General features: G+C 36.7%; 1 protein-coding gene across 1 annotated transcript in view; it reads left to right on the top strand.

Annotated features, from left to right (window-relative positions):
* Nucleotides 1-234: 234 nt before the first annotated feature.
* SPR (Sex peptide receptor) overlaps nucleotides 235-7,778 on the top strand; it is a 1,638,905-nt gene continuing 1,631,361 nt past the window's right edge. Inside the window, exon 1 of the mRNA XM_069842363.1 lies at nucleotides 235-311. The gene's annotated coding sequence lies outside the window, so the exon portion shown is untranslated. The remainder of the gene's footprint in view (nucleotides 312-7,778) is intronic.

Below are 7,778 nucleotides of genomic sequence, written 5' to 3'. Positions count from 1 at the left end.
GTTGGGTTGCACATCCGTGGCTGATAGATTGTTGGCTCATAATTGCATATTACGTTGCTAATAAACCGTCTCATCGGAATACGCTCGTACCTGTAAGAAGAGAAAGAAACGAAACAAAAGAAGGTGTAATGTTGGGAGCGGACCGCGCAGAAAACCCACGTAACAATAGGCGGGCGGCAGGGCGTGCCGATCGATGGCGCGGCGCGCAGGTCCGAGTGGTCCGCGGCTGCAGCCGGCGCCAAGATCCTCAGTTGGCCGGAGTGTTGCGGGGCGCCTACATCGCGGGCGTAGGGTCTCTTCGGAACCTCTCGGTGAGTACAACGTCTATTTTACAGGGTGCATAAAAACAGTTCTTCGAACCCTGGACCCGCTTTGTAGAGTGCGAAAATGGTGACAGTGACTCAGTTGATGTCGGTTCAATTGAGAGACCGTCGTTCGAATCCCCGACAGGACTTGTGACATTCGTAGATTTCGAACCGGCTGTGGAACAAGTTTAATCTTTTTAGATCGGCTGTACATGCTAATTAATTCTACCACTGGTCCAGTTTTGTAATAACATGTTGTGAAAGAAGAAAAACCTTGGTGAGAATTCAAAATTATCTGTATTTTACTCCACAAACAAGAATAAACATAATGAAACACAAAATTTTATGCACCCTGTGACAATAGTTTTGATTGGCTGATGCTATAGAAGAAAATACAATAACTTGGCGATAAATTCTTTCTACCTTCAGTCTTTTTTGTCGGCGATAGTCTTTTCGTTTCAGTATATACTGTCACATATGGAAGTAAGCTTTTTAAAAATCAGTGTTGCCAGGTGTAAGCAAAAATCTAGGGTGTAGGTGGATATCATACTAAAAACGCTAATGATCATAGGACAAAATTTTATAATTAAATTTGTCATTGTTAAAAGGCACTAAGTTATATCTTTTAGTATTGTGACAATCGAAGAAAATTGTTCTCCTAGTTTATAATTTTGAAGTTTATGTTTCTGTTTTGTTTACATATCAGTCACCAAGGTAATACTAAACTAGAAAATATAATTTGGTTTCTTCCATCCTCTATTAGGCCTAAACCCAGAAAAAAACTAAAAAAAAAAATGCATCAAAATGTCAATTTCGTCAAAAATTGACTTAGTGCCTTCTAACAATGAGCGATTCCATTTCAAATGTTTATTAATTTTTAATCGTTTAATAGCGTGGAGGTATTATTTACTTGGAATGGAGTGGGTGGTATTATAAACAGTTGAAAAAAGAATTTAATACTCTGAAGAGAAAGAGTTAAATGTTATATTATTTTATCGTTAAAATTATAATACTTGTAAAGACTCATTAATACTATCTTTCTTTTTGTATCTGTTATCTTAAATCGCTCTTAAAATTGAATTTCAGCGGCGAGTTAATTAATTTATAAAATCTTTATTCGTGATAAAAACATTCGAAACACATATTAGACATGATATTCTTTAAGCATGTGTAGCAATTTTAACAGATTCGTGCTTCAATTTTTCTAACGTTTCTTTTGTTTCTCCATAGAAACGTGAACGTTCAATTAACATTTTATTTACGTTAAGATACTTTTACTTACGAATTCTGTTATTTTATGCTCTTAAACCTATCTTTGGCTTTGTACTAAAATGTTATAAATTACTATTTGATTTCAGTCACTATTTAGTGCGGATTAAACGGGAAAATTGTCGTAAATGGCTGTCATATTAGTAGTTGTCCTGTGGTGAGTTCCCGGGAGCTTTTGTGTTGTGGCTTGCAGATGACACACTCCATTCTACTATATGACTACACATTGTTGGATTTCTATTATGAAGTCACTAGTAAAGTTGTTGTTTTCTCTACCCTGTAATGTCATATTGACTGTTATGTTAAACCTTTAGAAACATCAATGAAGAAACAAAGTTAACTGTATTTGTTTTTATGAAGGTTTTTACTAATTTTATGAGATTTTGTTACATAATGCCAAAGTTTATGAATTTCATAAAATATCGTAATGAGACACTTTATCACACTATAGTTGAAATTTAATTTATTTAATATACACATCAATTACAATTTTTTTTTTAATTTTTAAGAGAATATGTCGAAGTTATATTATATTTTAATATTCTCCTAGTTCGATTTTATATTTTTCTGTTATTTTTAAGTAAAATGATTGTTAGACTTCTATAACATAATATTATAAATCTCACAGATACATATGTTTGCCAAAAGACACATAATCGTTTAAAATCTTTTGCGCTATACACAGAAGGGGAAGGATGCAAGGCCTTTTTGGATATAAAAAATAAAGTAGAAATATCTTCATGTTCTATGGTATTTTAAAAACGTTTTGGGCACCATGTAAGTTGTTTATAAAGTAATAAAACAAAAATACATTACAGTTTGAATATAAATATTATAAATTTATCAACATTTATTATATTTAAACATTATGAACACTATATAAGTGATTCTAATTATAGAAACGAAAAATTTTATGACTGACGTCACGATGTCATGCTGTATTTCTTTAGGAAGTTAATATTTTTCACGCCATCTAACAAAAGTTCTCGACATAGTTCGTCATGCGCCTATGAATAAAACTGTGACGATATTTTAACCTAACTTAAAATTATCCATATTATGTGTAATTTGAAAGAAAGGGACTGTTGGAAGAAAAAGAAAAAAATATATATCCTTTAGTTTTTTCTTTATCCGCAACAAATGGCCGGGACATTGTTTCCTCAAAAGAATAGTAAGATGGTAGCATTCCCTGTGGTTTCAAAGAACTCAAGAATTCAGTTGGATAAAACATAGCCTGCCCACTATCTACAGCTGTATCGAGAAACTCATAACATGGTCCTAGACTGTGTAATAGCCATTCACTAAATGAATTTTCTATATTTTGCCTTTCAATCAACAATGTCACTTAATTTTGTGTTATTTCTTCCACGGTCCCCTGATGCTAAATGTAACAAATAAACAAGTGACTGTAGAAGAGGCTATTTTATTATACATATTACACATGAACGTTTCGTGGTTTTGTTTTATTTATTGAACATATGGAAACAATTCTTTGATAAAGCTAAGAAACCTATTTGCTGTTACTATACGAATGCATGCATACCATGAATTCCATGACAATACACAATTGAAATTATAATAGCAACACCATGATATAATTATTTTGAATCACCTAACCTAAAACATGTTGTCAAAGGTTCATGTATGACAAGTTGGCAATAATCAGTAGACAGTCTTCTTTTCTACAAGGCCTACTAATTCATTACACATGGCCAGCTACATGAAATTCCACTTTCAATTTTTTATATGTGAATTTCTTCTGGCAATGTTAATTCCTTATGTACTATAGTTTGAAATACACATGGTTTAAGAAATTATACTTAAAATGGTAGAAATTTAATTAAATATACGGGTTTTCTAAAGTGACATTTAGTAAAGGTAAATTTATCTGTTACAGTTGATACTGAGGAAACTGAATGCTATTTAAAATGTTAGAAATCTAATTGAATGTACAACTTTTTAAAGTAACATTTCGTGAAGGTAAATTTATCTGGTATAGTTGATGCTGAGGAAACTGATGTTGGTTATTTCTGAGTTTACTGATAATTATTAGTTTATGGAAATCCTCATTGAAATATGAGGACACAATAAGGTTTCCATTGCCTTCTATACACTTACGTAACTTGGCTGTACAAGAAAAAATTCGAGACATCAGCGACAAAACAGAAGTGATAATATGAAATCGACAATATTGCCAGCGTTGCCATATGTACGAGAATTTTCGTACTCGCCTAGAATTTTTTAAAATTTCGTACGATGTACGAGGGAAACGCACCGCGACCACCACCACCAACACCACCACCACAACCACCTCCACCACTACCACCACCACCACTATCACCACTACCACCACCACCACCACTACTACCACTACCACCACTACCACCACCACCAACACCACCACCACCAACACCACCACCACCACCACTACCACCACTACCATCACCACAACATCACTACCACCACCACCACCACTACCACCACTACCACCGCCACTACCACCACCACCACTATCACCACTACCACCACCACCACCACTACCACCACCACCAACACCACCACCACCAACACCCACCACCACCACTACCACCACCACCACCACCACTACCACCACTACCACCACCACCACTATCACCACTACCACCACCACCACCACCACCACTACTACCACTACCACTACTACCACCTCCACCACCAACAAACACCACCACCAACACCACCACCACCAACACCACCACCACTACCATCACCACAACACCACTACCACCACCACTACCACTACCACCTCCACCACCACACCATTACCACCACCACCACACCTCTACCACCACCACTACCACCACTACTAATACCACCACCACTACCACCACCACAACACCACTACCACCACCACTACCACCACCACCGCCACCACCACTACTACCACTACCACCACTACCACCACCACCAACAAACACCACCACCAACACCACCACCGCCACCACCACCACTACCACCACCACTACCACTACCACCACCACCACCACACCACTACCACCACCACCACACCTCTACCACCACCACTACCACCACTACTAATACCACCACCACTACCACCACCACCGCCACCACCACCGCTACCACCACCGCCACCACCACCACTACCACCACCACTACCACTACCACCACCACCACCACACCACTACCACCACCACCACACCTCTACCACCACCACTACCACCACTACTAATACCACCACCACTACCACCACCACCGTCACCACTACCGCCACCACCACTACCACCACCACCACTACCACTACCACCACCACCACCACCACTACCACTACCACCACCACCAACACCACTACCACCATCACCACCACCACTACCACCACCACTACCATCACCACCACACTTACAATTACTATAACAAATCACCACTCCAATTTTTTCTTGATTTTTACTTTTGCTGTTGGAAAAATTGTTTAATGTTCAATTGAGTTTTCCCTCCAGTGCCTGCTAGATATATAAGTATGTATTTTACCGTTGATTGTATATGATATTGCTGTCGAAAAACACGTATATAATTATTTTGCCATGTCATAACATTTGAGCATCCATATTGACGACCTGTCTTTACAGCTATTTACTTTGTAAATGTAAAATATTCTGATGCTTAAAATAACAGAAAATAGTGACAATGTCACAGTACACGCTTTAATGTAGGAAAAGTAGTTTCGGACATTCATTCTGTGTATAGCGAATTTTCTTTAACTGTTGATCATATTTTGTTTATATTCGGTGTCTATGACTTCTCTTGTCCAGGACTAAAGAATGTGAATAAAAAAAATCGATGGGCAGCACCGGAGGAAAGAAATACGTCTTATTACACGAATTCTTGCAAGGGAAACAACGGTTTACATAAAAAATTAATTAATTCATATAAATTAAACGTGTTATTTAGTAATTCAGACTGTTCTTGGATAATATAGCTTCTGTGTTTCTGGTTAAAAAATATTGGGATTTAACATTGCCAAACCTATGTATAAAAACAATGAAGAAATAGCTTAAAACATGGCCATGGTCAGAAATAGCAGGCTTTGAAAATTTGTGAAACAAGAGAACATCATTTATGGTTGCTATGTCTTCTTTTACAAATTGTCAAAGCCTGCTAATTTCTAAACATGGCCCGCTGATTAAGTTATTTCTTCATTGTTTTTAAACATAGGTTTCTTAGGCCAATGTTAAATCCCTATTTCATTTACAAACTTTATATATCCTGGTGTTATATTTCGAACATTATTTTTCTATACAATTCATAGCCGCAAGGAAGTTTGCGTTTTTTTAGTGAATTTATAATATATTGCGATACAAGTGTAGTAAATTGGTTATTACAGAAACGAGGAAAAGTTTAGAAAAACGACACAAAGTCAACTTTCTTCTATTTCCAAGATTCTTTTAATGTAGGCACTTAACACAGTCATATTTTAATACAATTTTTTATACGATAGTCATTTATCGTTTCATCAGTTTCTTTCGTAAGTAAACATTACGGCTGTAAGAAACATTTGCACATCGTTGCTAGGGAACTATGTAGCTTCTCATGTTTCCGTATAATTAGTTCGATATAATTTGTCCCAAGCCACCGGCGAGGCTCAGTCGGTTAAGGTGCTCGCCTGCCGGTCTGAAGTTGCGCTCGGCCGCGGGTTCGATCCCCGCTTGGGCTGATTACCTGATTGGGTTTTTTCCGAGGTTTTTCCCAACAGTAAAGTGAATGTCAGGTAATCTATGGCGAATCCTCGGCCTCATCTCGCCAAACACCATCTCGCTATCACCAATGTCATCGACGCTAAATAACCTCGTAGTTGATAGAGAGTCGTTAAATAATCAACTAAAAAAATAAAAACAAATTGTCCCAATTTCCGATGAGATAGCAGTACCATCCTCTTCTGGAGATGTAATAACGGTTTGGTATTGAAAAAGATGGGCAATAATGCTCCAGAAATTCTCAATACCTACACTAATTGTACTATCACGTTTAATTCTTATAAATAAAAGTTCCCTTTGTGATCATTTTACTTCCTGCACTCTGAAATGAAATATTTTCCATACCGTAAGCTGGGGTGCCTTGACCATAGAAAAATTAAACCATGTTTTCTTATGGAGTGAACCTATTTTTAAAGTTCATTATTTTTTCTCCAGATATCAAGTAATTTATATTATCTTGAGTCCGAAATAGGTCTGACATGGTTTAATTTATTTTGTTTTATGTTCAAGTTTACCTCACTTTACAATAAATTTACCAGTTTCCACACACAGAACTAGTTTTAATTTCTTACCCTACTAATACGATATTTAATTTACATGCACTTTCTGTTAATATGACGTAGGTGCAAACAAATTAAGACCTACAGTTTTATCGAAAAGGAAATTTTAATTTCAAATAAAAATTATCGGTAACAACCACTAATATAGCAAAGGGCATCGTCTTGGTTTCATTTGAGCTAAGTTTTTTAATAGCTCGTCTTTTGTTTCTTAAGCGTTTATAAATGTGGGATATTTTACTATTGGAAGTACAGTTTTCAATTTTTTTTTCAGTAGTACTAATCAATTATTATTTTTTTAAATCTTAAACTCACGGTGCAGCCAATCGGCCTTCTCTATCCCACAAATGACGCCACTGAATAACAGCATATAAAAGAACAGAATTGTTGGTGAAAGCCTAAAATATATGAGAAATTACACAGCCCTATTATCTTCCTGGCCGTAATTTTTCTTGGCTAAATCTGTAAACTTTGCACTGATAGTATTGCTGTACGAATATAATAAATTAAGATTTATTACATACTACAAAACTGCTTTCAATTATTTTGACATCTGTTACCATGGCGATACATGTTTTCCTTCAGAATCTATTCTGCATGGAAGTGCTTGCATTTGTTTCAGTATTTGTTTTAGTTATTTATAGGTCTGTATTTGAGTTCTACATTAATGAATGGCCTCGGGCTCAATGCCAGGCGGGAACAAGGGACAATGCATCCCCAAACTACTGCCACAGAAGCTGTAAAACATGCCTACTCTAGCATGAAATAAGTCCTGGGAACGCGGTCTGCTGTCACCTGTTTGTTTCACATGGGAGAGCTGTCATAAAATGTGTTTGAATTAATATATTTCGATACGCATGAAAATTGATACAGGCCTGATGTCGTGCGCCGTGCAGTTG

Source organism: Periplaneta americana, chromosome 12 (assembly GCF_040183065.1).
Source record: "Periplaneta americana isolate PAMFEO1 chromosome 12, P.americana_PAMFEO1_priV1, whole genome shotgun sequence".
NCBI classification, from domain to species: domain Eukaryota; kingdom Metazoa; phylum Arthropoda; class Insecta; order Blattodea; family Blattidae; genus Periplaneta; species Periplaneta americana.
This window is presented reverse-complemented; position numbering and strand designations above follow the sequence as displayed.